General features: G+C 45.3%; 13 non-coding genes across 13 annotated transcripts; all 13 read right to left on the reverse strand.

The window, feature by feature from the left end:
• Positions 1-622: 622 nt before the first annotated feature.
• On the reverse strand, positions 623-813 carry LOC141238292 (U2 spliceosomal RNA). Its single transcript, XR_012303782.1, has one exon. It is a non-coding gene; the product is annotated as a U2 spliceosomal RNA (small nuclear RNA).
• Positions 814-1,931: 1,118 nt separating this feature from the next.
• Positions 1,932-2,122, reverse strand: LOC141238402 (U2 spliceosomal RNA). Its single transcript, XR_012303889.1, has one exon. It is a non-coding gene; the product is annotated as a U2 spliceosomal RNA (small nuclear RNA).
• A 1,116-nt stretch (positions 2,123-3,238) lies between these two features.
• Positions 3,239-3,429, reverse strand: LOC141238294 (U2 spliceosomal RNA). The gene has a single exon (XR_012303784.1). It is a non-coding gene; the product is annotated as a U2 spliceosomal RNA (small nuclear RNA).
• Positions 3,430-4,544: 1,115 nt separating this feature from the next.
• Positions 4,545-4,735, reverse strand: LOC141238295 (U2 spliceosomal RNA). The gene has a single exon (XR_012303785.1). It is a non-coding gene; the product is annotated as a U2 spliceosomal RNA (small nuclear RNA).
• Positions 4,736-5,852: 1,117 nt separating this feature from the next.
• LOC141238296 (U2 spliceosomal RNA) lies at positions 5,853-6,043 on the reverse strand. The gene has a single exon (XR_012303786.1). It is a non-coding gene; the product is annotated as a U2 spliceosomal RNA (small nuclear RNA).
• A 1,117-nt stretch (positions 6,044-7,160) lies between these two features.
• On the reverse strand, positions 7,161-7,351 carry LOC141238297 (U2 spliceosomal RNA). Its single transcript, XR_012303787.1, has one exon. It is a non-coding gene; the product is annotated as a U2 spliceosomal RNA (small nuclear RNA).
• Positions 7,352-8,463: 1,112 nt separating this feature from the next.
• LOC141238298 (U2 spliceosomal RNA) lies at positions 8,464-8,654 on the reverse strand. The gene has a single exon (XR_012303788.1). It is a non-coding gene; the product is annotated as a U2 spliceosomal RNA (small nuclear RNA).
• A 1,122-nt stretch (positions 8,655-9,776) lies between these two features.
• LOC141238486 (U2 spliceosomal RNA) lies at positions 9,777-9,967 on the reverse strand. The gene has a single exon (XR_012303969.1). It is a non-coding gene; the product is annotated as a U2 spliceosomal RNA (small nuclear RNA).
• Positions 9,968-11,089: 1,122 nt separating this feature from the next.
• Positions 11,090-11,280, reverse strand: LOC141238299 (U2 spliceosomal RNA). Its single transcript, XR_012303789.1, has one exon. It is a non-coding gene; the product is annotated as a U2 spliceosomal RNA (small nuclear RNA).
• Positions 11,281-12,391: 1,111 nt separating this feature from the next.
• On the reverse strand, positions 12,392-12,582 carry LOC141238300 (U2 spliceosomal RNA). The gene has a single exon (XR_012303790.1). It is a non-coding gene; the product is annotated as a U2 spliceosomal RNA (small nuclear RNA).
• A 1,119-nt stretch (positions 12,583-13,701) lies between these two features.
• On the reverse strand, positions 13,702-13,892 carry LOC141238301 (U2 spliceosomal RNA). The gene has a single exon (XR_012303791.1). It is a non-coding gene; the product is annotated as a U2 spliceosomal RNA (small nuclear RNA).
• Positions 13,893-15,012: 1,120 nt separating this feature from the next.
• Positions 15,013-15,203, reverse strand: LOC141238302 (U2 spliceosomal RNA). Its single transcript, XR_012303792.1, has one exon. It is a non-coding gene; the product is annotated as a U2 spliceosomal RNA (small nuclear RNA).
• A 1,114-nt stretch (positions 15,204-16,317) lies between these two features.
• On the reverse strand, positions 16,318-16,508 carry LOC141238303 (U2 spliceosomal RNA). Its single transcript, XR_012303793.1, has one exon. It is a non-coding gene; the product is annotated as a U2 spliceosomal RNA (small nuclear RNA).
• Between the last annotated feature and the right edge of the window lie 364 nt (positions 16,509-16,872).

Below are 16,872 nucleotides of genomic sequence, written 5' to 3' on the forward strand. Positions count from 1 at the left end.
AAAGAGACCGCCATAAGCAACAGTTTAAAAGAATGCCACAGACTAATCAACCAAACTTTTTGGGTTGGTTTCTCTTTTATAGTCTGCAGGCATTAAATGAAAGAAGTCAGTGTTCCAGCAGAGGGAGACAACGTTTCAGAAAAGGCATTGTAGCAAACCAAAAAAGAAATTTTAAGCGCAGCAGAGTAACCAGCTCACATACCTGTTAGCTCAGGTGAGTTTAAAAGGCTGCTGTTGATAACAAGGGCATTTGCTAAATAGATGGTGTGTGTGCAACAATATACTGAAAGGTCAATTATATTGTGCAGCTTATCTCACCACCTGTAGTTATTTAGGTGAAAGCTCCAAAATGCTTGCCTAATATGTCTGTTTATCCAAAAGGAAGTATAGAGGGAGAGCTAGATAGATAGCATTGCATTACATTACATGGCAATGCAATGCACAGTTGCTGAAGTTGAACCAAAATGAGCTTGTCATCTGGCTTCTGCAACTTTTAACATGAAAAATCCAATGAGGAGAAGAAAAGCAAAGCCAAAGAGTCCATCCCAAAATCCGACAAACAAGCCAAATGAACAAAAAGCATTGAATTCAATTCTTTCTGATTTTAGAAACTGCATTAAAGAAGGGGTGCACCGGTCCTGGAGATACTGCAATACCAGGTCAATGCGTGGAGTGGACAGAGCAAGCTCTTTTTCCATCTCCCTGTTCTAAAAATCCATTTAATATATGGTCCCCAGATAGGGGACGTATCAGATATTAAACTGATAAGAACAGATACTACACTTGATCTTAGCCAAAAGGCCGAGAAGCGATAACCAGAATTGGTTTCCGACTACGGTGCCACCCAAGGATTCTGAAAAGTCCATTTGTGGAGATGGCCACCTGGACTCCCGTTAAGAAGACATGCTGTCAACCTCTAGATCCCTCACATGCCTGCACTTTTCGGCTTGCTGCTGCTGCAATCCACGCGTTTTAGATCTGCATAACTCCACCTCTTTTAGCACAGTACCCTCAACCCCCGGCTGTTCCCACCCGCCTCAACACCGTTGGAAGGGAGGAGAACCAATTAAGGCGGGGGGGGGGTGGAACGAGCAGCTGTCTACCCTTAGCAGGAGGGTTGCTGATTAATTACCTCTCCTGCTGCTGCTGCTGCTGCTGGCTGTCCAGCAGCAGACTGAAGGTGGCTGCTGCTTTGCGCAGGTATATAAAGGCTCAGAGCCTATTATGACACGCGCAGCCAGCGTTCCATTGCCACATTCCGTCTACTGCAGGCGGGATACCTGGATGGCTGAATGTCACTGAGAAGCTCACAGAGACCGCCATAAGCAACAGTTTAAAAGAATGCCACAGACTAATCAACCAAACTTTTTGGGTTGGTTTCTCTTTTATAGTCTGCAGGCATTAAATGAAAGAAGTCAGTGTTCCAGCAGAGGGAGACAACGTTTCAGAAAAGGCATTGTAGCAAAGCAAAAAAGAAATTTTAAGCGCAGCAGAGTAACCAGCTCACATACCTGTTAGCTCAGGTGAGTTTAAAAAGCTGCTGTTGATAACAAGGGCATTTGCTAAATAGATGGTGTGTGTGCAACAATATACTGAAAGGTCAATTATATTGTGCAGCTTATCTCACCACCTGTAGTTATTTAGGTGAAAGCTCCAAAATGCTTGCCTAATATGTCTGTTTATCCAAAAGGAAGTATAGAGGGAGAGCTAGATAGATAGCATTGCATTACATTACATGGCAATGCAATGCACAGTTGCTGAAGTTGAACCAAAATGAGCTTGTCATCTGGCTTCTGCAACTTTTAACATGAAAAATCCAATGAGGAGAAGAAAAGCAAAGCCAAAGAGTCCATCCCAAAATCCGACAAACAAGCCAAATGAACAAAAAGCATTGAATTCAATTCTTTCTGATTTTAGAAACTGCATTAAAGAAGGGGTGCACCGGTCCTGGAGATACTGCAATACCAGGTCAATGCGTGGAGTGGACAGAGCAAGCTCTTTTTCCATCTCCCTGTTCTAAAAATCCATTTAATCTATGGTCCCCAGATAGGGGACGTATCAGATATTAAACTGATAAGAACAGATACTACACTTGATCTTAGCCAAAAGGCCGAGAAGCGATAACCAGAATTGGTTTCCGACTACGGTGCCACCCAAGGATTCTGAAAAGTCCATTTGTGGAGATGGCCACCTGGACTCCAATTAAGAAGACATGCTGTCAACCTCTAGATCCCTCACATGCCTGCACTTTTCGGCTTGCTGCTGCTGCAATCCACGCGTTTTAGATCTGCATAACTCCACCTCTTTTAGCACAGTACCCTCAACCCCCGGCTGTTCCCACCCGCCTCAACACCGTTGGAAGGGAGGAGAACCAATTAAGGCGGGGGGGGGGGTGGAACGAGCAGCTGTCTACCCTTAGCAGGAGGGTTGCTGATTAATTACCTCTCCTGCTGCTGCTGCTGCTGGCTGTCCAGCAGCAGACTGAAGGTGGCTGCTGCTGTGCGCAGGTATATAAAGGCTCAGAGCCTATTATGACACGCGCAGCCAGCGTTCCATTGCCACATTCCGTCTACTGCAGGCGGGATACCTGGATGGCTGAATGTCACTGAGAAGCTCACAGAGACCGCCATAAGCAACAGTTTAAAAGAATGCCACAGACTAATCAACCAAACTTTTTGGGTTGGTTTCTCTTTTATAGTCTGCAGGCATTAAATGAAAGAAGTCAGTGTTCCAGCAGAGGGAGACAACGTTTCAGAAAAGGCATTGTAGCAAACCAAAAAAGAAATTTTAAGCGCAGCAGAGTAACCAGCTCACATACCTGTTAGCTCAGGTGAGTTTAAAAGGCTGCTGTTGATAACAAGGGCATTTGCTAAATAGATGGTGTGTGTGCAACAATATACTGAAAGGTCAATTATATTGTGCAGCTTATCTCACCACCTGTAGTTATTTAGGTGAAAGCTCCAAAATGCTTGCCTAATATGTCTGTTTATCCAAAAGGAAGTATAGAGGGAGAGCTAGATAGATAGCATTGCATTACATTACATGGCAATGCAATGCACAGTTGCTGAAGTTGAACCAAAATGAGCTTGTCATCTGGCTTCTGCAACTTTTAACATGAAAAATCCAATGAGGAGAAGAAAAGCAAAGCCAAAGAGTCCATCCCAAAATCCGACAAACAAGCCAAATGAACAAAAAGCATTGAATTCAATTCTTTCTGATTTTAGAAACTGCATTAAAGAAGGGGTGCACCGGTCCTGGAGATACTGCAATACCAGGTCAATGCGTGGAGTGGACAGAGCAAGCTCTTTTTCCATCTCCCTGTTCTAAAAATCCATTTAATATATGGTCCCCAGATAGGGGACGTATCAGATATTAAACTGATAAGAACAGATACTACACTTGATCTTAGCCAAAAGGCCGAGAAGCGATAACCAGAATTGGTTTCCGACTACGGTGCCACCCAAGGATTCTGAAAAGTCCATTTGTGGAGATGGCCACCTGGACTCCCGTTAAGAAGACATGCTGTCAACCTCTAGATCCCTCACATGCCTGCACTTTTCGGCTTGCTGCTGCTGCAATCCACGCGTTTTAGATCTGCATAACTCCACCTCTTTTAGCACAGTACCCTCAACCCCTGGCTGTTCCCACCCGCCTCAACACCGTTGGAAGGGAGGAGAACCAATTAAGGCGGGGGGGGGGTGGAACGAGCAGCTGTCTACCCTTAGCAGGAGGGTTGCTGATTAATTACCTCTCCTGCTGCTGCTGCTGCTGGCTGTCCAGCAGCAGACTGAAGGTGGCTGCTGCTGTGCGCAGGTATATAAAGGCTCAGAGCCTATTATGACACGCGCAGCCAGCGTTCCATTGCCACATTCCGTCTACTGCAGGCGGGATACCTGGATGGCTGAATGTCACTGAGAAGCTCACAGAGACCGCCATAAGCAACAGTTTAAAAGAATGCCACAGACTAATCAACCAAACTTTTTGGGTTGGTTTCTCTTTTATAGTCTGCAGGCATTAAATGAAAGAAGTCAGTGTTCCAGCAGAGGGAGACAACGTTTCAGAAAAGGCATTGTAGCAAACCAAAAAAGAAATTTTAAGCGCAGCAGAGTAACCAGCTCACATACCTGTTAGCTCAGGTGAGTTTAAAAGGCTGCTGTTGATAACAAGGGCATTTGCTAAATAGATGGTGTGTGTGCAACAATATACTGAAAGGTCAATTATATTGTGCAGCTTATCTCACCACCTGTAGTTATTTAGGTGAAAGCTCCAAAATGCTTGCCTAATATGTCTGTTTATCCAAAAGGAAGTATAGAGGGAGAGCTAGATAGATAGCATTGCATTACATTACATGGCAATGCAATGCACAGTTGCTGAAGTTGAACCAAAATGAGCTTGTCATCTGGCTTCTGCAACTTTTAACATGAAAAATCCAATGAGGAGAAGAAAAGCAAAGCCAAAGAGTCCATCCCAAAATCCGACAAACAAGCCAAATGAACAAAAAGCATTGAATTCAATTCTTTCTGATTTTAGAAACTGCATTAAAGAAGGGGTGCACCGGTCCTGGAGATACTGCAATACCAGGTCAATGCGTGGAGTGGACAGAGCAAGCTCTTTTTCCATCTCCCTGTTCTAAAAATCCATTTAATATATGGTCCCCAGATAGGGGACGTATCAGATATTAAACTGATAAGAACAGATACTACACTTGATCTTAGCCAAAAGGCCGAGAAGCGATAACCAGAATTGGTTTCCGACTACGGTGCCACCCAAGGATTCTGAAAAGTCCATTTGTGGAGATGGCCACCTGGACTCCCGTTAAGAAGACATGCTGTCAACCTCTAGATCCCTCACATGCCTGCACTTTTCGGCTTGCTGCTGCTGCAATCCACGCGTTTTAGATCTGCATAACTCCACCTCTTTTAGCACAGTACCCTCAACCCCCGGCTGTTCCCACCCGCCTCAACACCGTTGGAAGGGAGGAGAACCAATTAAGGCGGGGGGGGGGGGGGTGGAACGAGCAGCTGTCTACCCTTAGCAGGAGGGTTGCTGATTAATTACCTCTCCTGCTGCTGCTGCTGCTGGCTGTCCAGCAGCAGACTGAAGGTGGCTGCTGCTGTGCGCAGGTATAAAGGCTCAGAGCCTATTATGACACGCGCAGCCAGCGTTCCATTGCCACATTCCGTCTACTGCAGGCGGGATACCTGGATGGCTGAATGTCACTGAGAAGCTCACAGAGACCGCCATAAGCAACAGTTTAAAAGAATGCCACAGACTAATCAACCAAACTTTTTGGGTTGGTTTCTCTTTTATAGTCTGCAGGCATTAAATGAAAGAAGTCAGTGTTCCAGCAGAGGGAGACAACGTTTCAGAAAAGGCATTGTAGCAAACCAAAAAAGAAATTTTAAGCGCAGCAGAGTGACCAGCTCACATACCTGTTAGCTCAGGTGAGTTTAAAAGGCTGCTGTTGATAACAAGGGCATTTGCTAAATAGATGGTGTGTGTGCAACAATATACTGAAAGGTCAATTATATTGTGCAGCTTATCTCACCACCTGTAGTTATTTAGGTGAAAGCTCCAAAATGCTTGCCTAATATGTCTGTTTATCCAAAAGGAAGTATAGAGGGAGAGCTAGATAGATAGCATTGCATTACATTACATGGCAATGCAATGCACAGTTGCTGAAGTTGAACCAAAATGAGCTTGTCATCTGGCTTCTGCAACTTTTAACATGAAAAATCCAATGAGGAGAAGAAAAGCAAAGCCAAAGAGTCCATCCCAAAATCCGACAAACAAGCCAAATGAACAAAAAGCATTGAATTCAATTCTTTCTGATTTTAGAAACTGCATTAAAGAAGGGGTGCACCGGTCCTGGAGATACTGCAATACCAGGTCAATGCGTGGAGTGGACAGAGCAAGCTCTTTTTCCATCTCCCTGTTCTAAAAATCCATTTAATATATGGTCCCCAGATAGGGGACGTATCAGATATTAAACTGATAAGAACAGATACTACACTTGATCTTAGCCAAAAGGCCGAGAAGCGATAACCAGAATTGGTTTCCGACTACGGTGCCACCCAAGGATTCTGAAAAGTCCATTTGTGGAGATGGCCACCTGGACTCCCGTTAAGAAGACATGCTGTCAACCTCTAGATCCCTCACATGCCTGCACTTTTCGGCTTGCTGCTGCTGCAATCCACGCGTTTTAGATCTGCATAACTCCACCTCTTTTAGTACAGTACCCTCAACCCCCGGCTGTTCCCACCCGCCTCAACACCGTTGGAAGGGAGGAGAACCAATTAAGGCGGGGGGGGGGGGTGGAACGAGCAGCTGTCTACCCTTAGCAGGAGGGTTGCTGATTAATTACCTCTCCTGCTGCTGCTGCTGCTGGCTGTCCAGCAGCAGACTGAAGGTGGCTGCTGCTGTGCGCAGGTATATAAAGGCTCAGAGCCTATTATGACACGCGCAGCCAGCGTTCCATTGCCACATTCCGTCTACTGCAGGCGGGATACCTGGATGGCTGAATGTCACTGAGAAGCTCACAGAGACCGCCATAAGCAACAGTTTAAAAGAATGCCACAGACTAATCAACCAAACTTTTTGGGTTGGTTTCTCTTTTATAGTCTGCAGGCATTAAATGAAAGAAGTCAGTGTTCCAGCAGAGGGAGACAACGTTTCAGAAAAGGCATTGTAGCAAACCAATAAAGAAATTTTAAGCGCAGCAGAGTAACCAGCTCACATACCTGTTAGCTCAGGTGAGTTTAAAAGGCTGCTGTTGATAACAAGGGCATTTGCTAAATAGATGGTGTGTGTGCAACAATATACTGAAAGGTCAATTATATTGTGCAGCTTATCTCACCACCTGTAGTTATTTAGGTGAAAGCTCCAAAATGCTTGCCTAATATGTCTGTTTATCCAAAAGGAAGTATAGAGGGAGAGCTAGATAGATAGCATTGCATTACATTACATGGCAATGCAATGCACAGTTGCTGAAGTTGAACCAAAATGAGCTTGTCATCTGGCTTCTGCAACTTTTAACATGAAAAATCCAATGAGGAGAAGAAAAGCAAAGCCAAAGAGTCCATCCCAAAATCCGACAAACAAGCCAAATGAACAAAAAGCATTGAATTCAATTCTTTCTGATTTTAGAAACTGCATTAAAGAAGGGGTGCACCGGTCCTGGAGATACTGCAATACCAGGTCAATGCGTGGAGTGGACAGAGCAAGCTCTTTTTCCATCTCCCTGTTCTAAAAATCCATTTAATATATGGTCCCCAGATAGGGGACGTATCAGATATTAAACTGATAAGAACAGATACTACACTTGATCTTAGCCAAAAGGCCGAGAAGCGATAACCAGAATTGGTTTCCGACTACGGTGCCACCCAAGGATTCTGAAAAGTCCATTTGTGGAGATGGCCACCTGGACTCCCGTTAAGAAGACATGCTGTCAACCTCTAGATCCCTCACATGCCTGCACTTTTCGGCTTGCTGCTGCTGCAATCCACGCGTTTTAGATCTGCATAACTCCACCTCTTTTAGCACAGTACCCTCAACCCCCGGCTGTTCCCACCCGCCTCAACACCGTTGGAAGGGAGGAGAACCAATTAAGGCGGGGGGGGGGTGGAACGAGCAGCTGTCTACCCTTAGCAGGAGGGTTGCTGATTAATTACCTCTCCTGCTGCTGCTGCTGGCTGTCCAGCAGCAGACTGAAGGTGGCTGCTGCTGTGCGCAGGTATATAAAGGCTCAGAGCCTATTATGACACGCGCAGCCAGCGTTCCATTGCCACATTCCGTCTACTGCAGGCGGGATACCTGGATGGCTGAATGTCACTGAGAAGCTCACAGAGACCGCCATAAGCAACAGTTTAAAAGAATGCCACAGACTAATCAACCAAACTTTTTGGGTTGGTTTCTCTTTTATAGTCTGCAGGCATTAAATGAAAGAAGTCAGTGTTCCAGCAGAGGGAGACAACGTTTCAGAAAAGGCATTGTAGCAAACCAAAAAAGAAATTTTAAGCGCAGCAGAGTAACCAGCTCACATACCTGTTAGCTCAGGTGAGTTTAAAAGGCTGCTGTTGATAACAAGGGCATTTGCTAAATAGATGGTGTGTGTGCAACAATATACTGAAAGGTCAATTATATTGTGCAGCTTATCTCACCACCTGTAGTTATTTAGGTGAAAGCTCCAAAATGCTTGCCTAATATGTCTGTTTATCCAAAAGGAAGTATAGAGGGAGAGCTAGATAGATAGCATTGCATTACATTACATGGCAATGCAATGCACAGTTGCTGAAGTTGAACCAAAATGAGCTTGTCATCTGGCTTCTGCAACTTTTAACATGAAAAATCCAATGAGGAGAAGAAAAGCAAAGCCAAAGAGTCCATCCCAAAATCCGACAAACAAGCCAAATGAACAAAAAGCATTGAATTCAATTCTTTCTGATTTTAGAAACTGCATTAAAGAAGGGGTGCACCGGTCCTGGAGATACTGCAATACCAGGTCAATGCGTGGAGTGGACAGAGCAAGCTCTTTTTCCATCTCCCTGTTCTAAAAATCCATTTAATATATGGTCCCCAGATAGGGGACGTATCAGATATTAAACTGATAAGAACAGATACTACACTTGATCTTAGCCAAAAGGCCGAGAAGCGATAACCAGAATTGGTTTCCGACTACGGTGCCACCCAAGGATTCTGAAAAGTCCATTTGTGGAGATGGCCACCTGGACTCCCGTTAAGAAGACATGCTGTCAACCTCTAGATCCCTCACATGCCTGCACTTTTCGGCTTGCTGCTGCTGCAATCCACGCGTTTTAGATCTGCATAACTCCACCTCTTTTAGCACAGTATCCTCAACCCCCGGCTGTTCCCACCCGCCTCAACACCGTTGGAAGGGAGGAGAACCAATTAAGGCGGGGGGGGGGGGGGTGGAACGAGCAGCTGTCTACCCTTAGCAGGAGGGTTGCTGATTAATTACCTCTCCTGCTGCTGCTGCTGCTGCTGGCTGTCCAGCAGCAGACTGAACGTGGCTGCTGCTGTGCGCAGGTATATAAAGGCCCAGAGCCTATTATGACACGCGCAGCCAGCGTTCCATTGCCACATTCCGTCTACTGCAGGCGGGATACCTGGATGGCTGAATGTCACTGAGAAGCTCACAGAGACCGCCATAAGCAACAGTTTAAAAGAATGCCACAGACTAATCAACCAAACTTTTTGGGTTGGTTTCTCTTTTATAGTCTGCAGGCATTAAATGAAAGAAGTCAGTGTTCCAGCAGAGGGAGACAACGTTTCAGAAAAGGCATTGTAGCAAACCAAAAAAGAAATTTTAAGCGCAGCAGAGTAACCAGCTCACATACCTGTTAGCTCAGGTGAGTTTAAAAGGCTGCTGTTGATAACAAGGGCATTTGCTAAATAGATGGTGTGTGTGCAACAATATACTGAAAGGTCAATTATATTGTGCAGCTTATCTCACCACCTGTAGTCATTTAGGTGAAAGCTCGAAAATGCTTGCCTAATATGTCTGTTTATCCAAAAGGAAGTATAGAGGGAGAGCTAGATAGATAGCATTGCATTACATTACATGGCAATGCAATGCACAGTTGCTGAAGTTGAACCAAAATGAGCTTGTCATCTGGCTTCTGCAACTTTTAACATGAAAAATCCAATGAGGAGAAGAAAAGCAAAGCCAAAGAGTCCATCCCAAAATCCGACAAACAAGCCAAATGAACAAAAAGCATTGAATTCAATTCTTTCTGATTTTAGAAACTGCATTAAAGAAGGGGTGCACCGGTCCTGGAGATACTGTAATACCAGGTCAATGCGTGGAGTGGACAGAGCAAGTTCTTTTTCCATCTCCCTGTTCTAAAAATCCATTTAATATATGGTCCCCAGATAGGGGACGTATCAGATATTAAACTGATAAGAACAGATACTACACTTGATCTTAGCCAAAAGGCCGAGAAGCGATAACCAGAATTGGTTTCCGACTACGGTGCCACCCAAGGATTCTGAAAAGTCCATTTTTGAGATGGCCACCTGGACTCCCGTTAAGAAGACATGCTGTCAACCTCTAGATCCCTCACATGCCTGCACTTTTCGGCTTGCTGCTGCTGCAATCCACGCGTTTTAGATCTGCATAACTCCACCTCTTTTAGCACAGTACCCTCAACCCCCGGCTGTTCCCACCCGCCTCAACACCGTTGGAAGGGAGGAGAACCAATTAAGGCGGGTGGGGGTGGGGGTGGAACTAGCAGCTGTCTACCCTTAGCAGGAGGGTTGCTGATTAATTACCTCTCCTGCTGCTGCTGCTGCTGCTGGCTGTCCAGCAGCAGACTGAAGGTGGCTGCTGCTGTGCGCAGGTATATAAAGGCTCAGAGCCTATTATGACACGCGCAGCCAGCGTTCCATTGCCACATTCCGTCTACTGCAGGCGGGATACCTGGATGGCTGAATGTCACTGAGAAGCTCACAGAGACCGCCATAAGCAACAGTTTAAAAGAATGCCACAGACTAATCAACCAAACTTTTTGGGTTGGTTTCTCTTTTATAGTCTGCAGGCATTAAATGAAAGAAGTCAGTGTTCCAGCAGAGGGAGACAACGTTTCAGAAAAGGCATTGTAGCAAACCAAAAAAGAAATTTTAAGCGCAGCAGAGTAACCAGCTCACATACCTGTTAGCTCAGGTGAGTTTAAAAGGCTGCTGTTGATAACAAGGGCATTTGCTAAATAGATGGTGTGTGTGCAACAATATACTGAAAGGTCAATTATATTGTGCAGCTTATCTCACCACCTGTAGTTATTTAGGTGAAAGCTCCAAAATGCTTGCCTAATATGTCTGTTTATCCAAAAGGAAGTATAGAGGGAGAGCTAGATAGATAGCATTGCATTACATTACATGGCAATGCAATGCACAGTTGCTGAAGTTGAACCAAAATGAGCTTGTCATCTGGCTTCTGCAACTTTTAACATGAAAAATCCAATGAGGAGAAGAAAAGCAAAGCCAAAGAGTCCATCCCAAAATCCGACAAACAAGCCAAATGAACAAAAAGCATTGAATTCAATTCTTTCTGATTTTAGAAACTGCATTAAAGAAGGGGTGCACCGGTCCTGGAGATACTGCAATACCAGGTCAATGCGTGGAGTGGACAGAGCAAGCTCTTTTTCCATCTCCCTGTTCTAAAAATCCATTTAATATATGGTCCCCAGATAGGGGACGTATCAGATATTAAACTGATAAGAACAGATACTACACTTGATCTTAGCCAAAAGGCCGAGAAGCGATAACCAGAATTGGTTTCCGACTACGGTGCCACCCAAGGATTCTGAAAAGTCCATTTGTGGAGATGGCCACCTGGACTCCCGTTAAGAAGACATGCTGTCAACCTCTAGATCCCTCACATGCCTGCACTTTTCGGCTTGCTGCTGCTGCAATCCACGCGTTTTAGATCTGCATAACTCCACCTCTTTTAGCACAGTACCCTCAACCCCCGGCTGTTCCCACCCGCCTCAACACCGTTGGAAGGGAGGAGAACCAATTAAGGCGGGGGGGGGGGTGGAACGAGCAGCTGTCTACCCTTAGCAGGAGGGTTGCTGATTAATTACCTCTCCTGCTGCTGCTGCTGGCTGTCCAGCAGCAGACTGAAGGTGGCTGCTGCTGTGCGCAGGTATATAAAGGCTCAGAGCCTATTATGACACGCGCAGCCAGCGTTCCATTGCCACATTCCGTCTACTGCAGGCGGGATACCTGGATGGCTGAATGTCACTGAGAAGCTCACAGAGACCGCCATAAGCAACAGTTTAAAAGAATGCCACAGACTAATCAACCAAACTTTTTGGGTTGGTTTCTCTTTTATAGTCTGCAGGCATTAAATGAAAGAAGTCAGTGTTCCAGCAGAGGGAGACAACGTTTCAGAAAAGGCATTGTAGCAAACCAAAAAAGAAATTTTAAGCGCAGCAGAGTAACCAGCTCACATACCTGTTAGCTCAGGTGAGTTTAAAAGGCTGCTGTTGATAACAAGGGCATTTGCTAAATAGATGGTGTGTGTGCAACAATATACTGAAAGGTCAATTATATTGTGCAGCTTATCTCACCACCTGTAGTTATTTAGGTGAAAGCTCCAAAATGCTTGCCTAATATGTCTGTTTATCCAAAAGGAAGTATAGAGGGAGAGCTAGATAGATAGCATTGCATTACATTACATGGCAATGCAATGCACAGTTGCTGAAGTTGAACCAAAATGAGCTTGTCATCTGGCTTCTGCAACTTTTAACATGAAAAATCCAATGAGGAGAAGAAAAGCAAAGCCAGAGTCCATCCCAAAATCCGACAAACAAGCCAAATGAACAAAAAGCATTGAATTCAATTCTTTCTGATTTTAGAAACTGCATTAAAGAAGGGGTGCACCGGTCCTGGAGATACTGCAATACCAGGTCAATGCGTGGAGTGGACAGAGCAAGCTCTTTTTCCATCTCCCTGTTCTAAAAATCCATTTAATATATGGTCCCCAGATAGGGGACGTATCAGATATTAAACTGATAAGAACAGATACTACACTTGATCTTAGCCAAAAGGCCGAGAAGCGATAACCAGAATTGGTTTCCGACTACGGTGCCACCCAAGGATTCTGAAAAGTCCATTTGTGGAGATGGCCACCTGGACTCCCGTTAAGAAGACATGCTGTCAACCTCTAGATCCCTCACATGCCTGCACTTTTCGGCTTGCTGCTGCTGCAATCCACGCGTTTTAGATCTGCATAACTCCACCTCTTTTAGCACAGTACCCTCAACCCCCGGCTGTTCCCACCCGCCTCAACACCGTTGGAAGGGAGGAGAACCAATTAAGGCGGGGGGGGGGGTGGAACGAGCAGCTGTCTACCCTTAGCAGGAGGGTTGCTGATTAATTACCTCTCCTGCTGCTGCTGCTGCTGCTGGCTGTCCAGCAGCAGACTGAAGGTGGCTGCTGCTGTGCGCAGGTATATAAAGGCTCAGAGCCTATTATGACACGCGCAGCCAGCGTTCCATTGCCACATTCCGTCTACTGCAGGCGGGATACCTGGATGGCTGAATGTCACTGAGAAGCTCACAGAGACCGCCATAAGCAACAGTTTAAAAGAATGCCACAGACTAATCAACCAAACTTTTTGGGTTGGTTTCTCTTTTATAGTCTGCAGGCATTAAATGAAAGAAGTTAGTGTTCCAGCAGAGGGAGACAACGTTTCAGAAAAGGCATTGTAGCAAACCAAAAAAGAAATTTTAAGCGCAGCAGAGTAACCAGCTCACATACCTGTTAGCTCAGGTGAGTTTAAAAGGCTGCTGTTGATAACAAGGGCATTTGCTAAATAGATGGTGTGTGTGCAACAATATACTGAAAGGTCAATTATATTGTGCAGCTTATCTCACCACCTGTAGTTATTTAGGTGAAAGCTCCAAAATGCTTGCCTAATATGTCTGTTTATCCAAAAGGAAGTATAGAGGGAGAGCTAGATAGATAGCATTGCATTACATTACATGGCAATGCAATGCACAGTTGCTGAAGTTGAACCAAAATGAGCTTGTCATCTGGCTTCTGCAACTTTTAACATGAAAAATCCAATGAGGAGAAGAAAAGCAAAGCCAAAGAGTCCATCCCAAAATCCGACAAACAAGCCAAATGAACAAAAAGCATTGAATTCAATTCTTTCTGATTTTAGAAACTGCATTAAAGAAGGGGTGCACCGGTCCTGGAGATACTGCAATACCAGGTCAATGCGTGGAGTGGACAGAGCAAGCTCTTTTTCCATCTCCCTGTTCTAAAAATCCATTTAATATATGGTCCCCAGATAGGGGACGTATCAGATATTAAACTGATAAGAACAGATACTACACTTGATCTTAGCCAAAAGGCCGAGAAGCGATAACCAGAATTGGTTTCCGACTACGGTGCCACCCAAGGATTCTGAAAAGTCCATTTGTGGAGATGGCCACCTGGACTCCCGTTAAGAAGACATGCTGTCAACCTCTAGATCCCTCACATGCCTGCACTTTTCGGCTTGCTGCTGCTGCAATCCACGCGTTTTAGATCTGCATAACTCCACCTCTTTTAGCACAGTACCCTCAACCCCCGGCTGTTCCCACCCGCCTCAACACCGTTGGAAGGGAGGAGAACCAATTAAGGCGGGGGGGGGGGGGGGTGGAACGAGCAGCTGTCTACCCTTAGCAGGAGGGTTGCTGATTAATTACCTCTCCTGCTGCTGCTGCTGCTGGCTGTCCAGCAGCAGACTGAAGGTGGCTGCTGCTGTGCGCAGGTATATAAAGGCTCAGAGCCTATTATGACACGCGCAGCCAGCGTTCCATTGCCACATTCCGTCTACTGCAGGCGGGATACCTGGATGGCTGAATGTCACTGAGAAGCTCACAGAGACCGCCATAAGCAACAGTTTAAAAGAATGCCACAGACTAATCAACCAAACTTTTTGGGTTGGTTTCTCTTTTATAGTCTGCAGGCATTAAATGAAAGAAGTCAGTGTTCCAGCAGAGGGAGACAACGTTTCAGAAAAGGCATTGTAGCAAACCAAAAAAGAAATTTTAAGCGCAGCAGAGTAACCAGCTCACATACCTGTTAGCTCAGGTGAGTTTAAAAGGCTGCTGTTGATAACAAGGGCATTTGCTAAATAGATGGTGTGTGTGCAACAATATACTGAAAGGTCAATTATATTGTGCAGCTTATCTCACCACCTGTAGTTATTTAGGTGAAAGCTCCAAAATGCTTGCCTAATATGTCTGTTTATCCAAAAGGAAGTATAGAGGGAGAGCTAGATAGATAGCATTGCATTACATTACATGGCAATGCAATGCACAGTTGCTGAAGTTGAACCAAAATGAGCTTGTCATCTGGCTTCTGCAACTTTTAACATGAAAAATCCAATGAGGAGAAGAAAAGCAAAGCCAAAGAGTCCATCCCAAAATCCGACAAACAAGCCAAATGAACAAAAAGCATTGAATTCAATTCTTTCTGATTTTAGAAACTGCATTAAAGAAGGGGTGCACCGGTCCTGGAGATACTGCAATACCAGGTCAATGCGTGGAGTGGACAGAGCAAGCTCTTTTTCCATCTCCCTGTTCTAAAAATCCATTTAATATATGGTCCCCAGATAGGGGACGTATCAGATATTAAACTGATAAGAACAGATACTACACTTGATCTTAGCCAAAAGGCCGAGAAGCGATAACCAGAATTGGTTTCCGACTACGGTGCCACCCAAGGATTCTGAAAAGTCCATTTGTGGAGATGGCCACCTGGACTCCCGTTAAGAAGACATGCTGTCAACCTCTAGATCCCTCACATGCCTGCACTTTTCGGCTTGCTGCTGCTGCAATCCACGCGTTTTAGATCTGCATAACTCCACCTCTTTTAGCACAGTACCCTCAACCCCCGGCTGTTCCCACCCGCCTCAACACCGTTGGAAGGGAGGAGAACCAATTAAGGCGGGGGGGGGGGGTGGAACGAGCAGCTGTCTACCCTTAGCAGGAGGGTTGCTGATTAATTACCTCTCCTGCTGCTGCTGCTGGCTGTCCAGCAGCAGACTGAAGGTGGCTGCTGCTGTGCGCAGGTATATAAAGGCTCAGAGCCTATTATGACACGCGCAGCCAGCGTTCCATTGCCACATTCCGTCTACTGCAGGCGGGATACCTGGATGGCTGAATGTCACTGAGAAGCTCACAGAGACCGCCATAAGCAACAGTTTAAAAGAATGCCACAGACTAATCAACCAAACTTTTTGGGTTGGTTTCTCTTTTATAGTCTGCAGGCATTAAATGAAAGAAGTCAGTGTTCCAGCAGAGGGAGACAACGTTTCAGAAAAGGCATTGTAGCAAACCAAAAAAGAAATTTTAAGCGCAGCAGAGTAACCAGCGCACATACCTGTTAGCTCAGGTGAGTTTAAAAGGCTGCTGTTGATAACAAGGGCATTTGCTAAATAGATGGTGTGTGTGCAACAATATACTGAAAGGTCAATTATATTGTGCAGCTTATCTCACCACCTGTAGTTATTTAGGTGAAAGCTCCAAAATGCTTGCCTAATATGTCTGTTTATCCAAAAGGAAGTATAGAGGGAGAGCTAGATAGATAGCATTGCATTACATTACATGGCAATGCAATGCACAGTTGCTGAAGTTGAACCAAAATGAGCTTGTCATCTGGCTTCTGCAACTTTTAACATGAAAAATCCAATGAGGAGAAGAAAAGCAAAGCCAAAGAGTCCATCCCAAAATCCGACAAACAAGCCAAATGAACAAAAAGCATTGAATTCAATTCTTTCTGATTTTAGAAACTGCATTAAAGAAGGGGTGCACCGGTCCTGGAGATACTGCAATACCAGGTCAATGCGTGGAGTGGACAGAGCAAGCTCTTTTTCCATCTCCCTGTTCTAAAAATCCATTTAATATATGGTCCCCAGATAGGGGACGTATCAGATATTAAACTGATAAGAACAGATACTACACTTGATCTTAGCCAAAAGGCCGAGAAGCGATAACCAGAATTGGTTTCCGACTACGGTGCCACCCAAGGATTCTGAAAAGTCCATTTGTGGAGATGGCCACCTGGACTCCCGTTAAGAAGACATGCTGTCAACCTCTAGATCCCTCACATGCCTGCACTTTTCGGCTTGCTGCTGCTGCAATCCACGCGTTTTAGATCTGCATAACTCCACCTCTTTTAGCACAGTACCCTCAACCCCCGGCTGTTCCCACCCGCCTCAACACCGTTGGAAGGGAGGAGAACCAATTAAGGCGGGGGGGGGGTGGAACGAGCAGCTGTCTACCCTTAGCAAGAGGGTTGCTGATTAATTACCTCTCCTGCTGCTGCTGCTGGCTGTCCAGCAGCAGACTGAAGGTG

This window comes from Phyllobates terribilis, unplaced genomic scaffold (assembly GCF_046119375.1).
Source record: "Phyllobates terribilis strain yellow unplaced genomic scaffold, ASM4611937v1 Scaffold_737__1_contigs__length_740118, whole genome shotgun sequence".
Lineage (NCBI taxonomy): Eukaryota > Metazoa > Chordata > Amphibia > Anura > Dendrobatidae > Phyllobates > Phyllobates terribilis.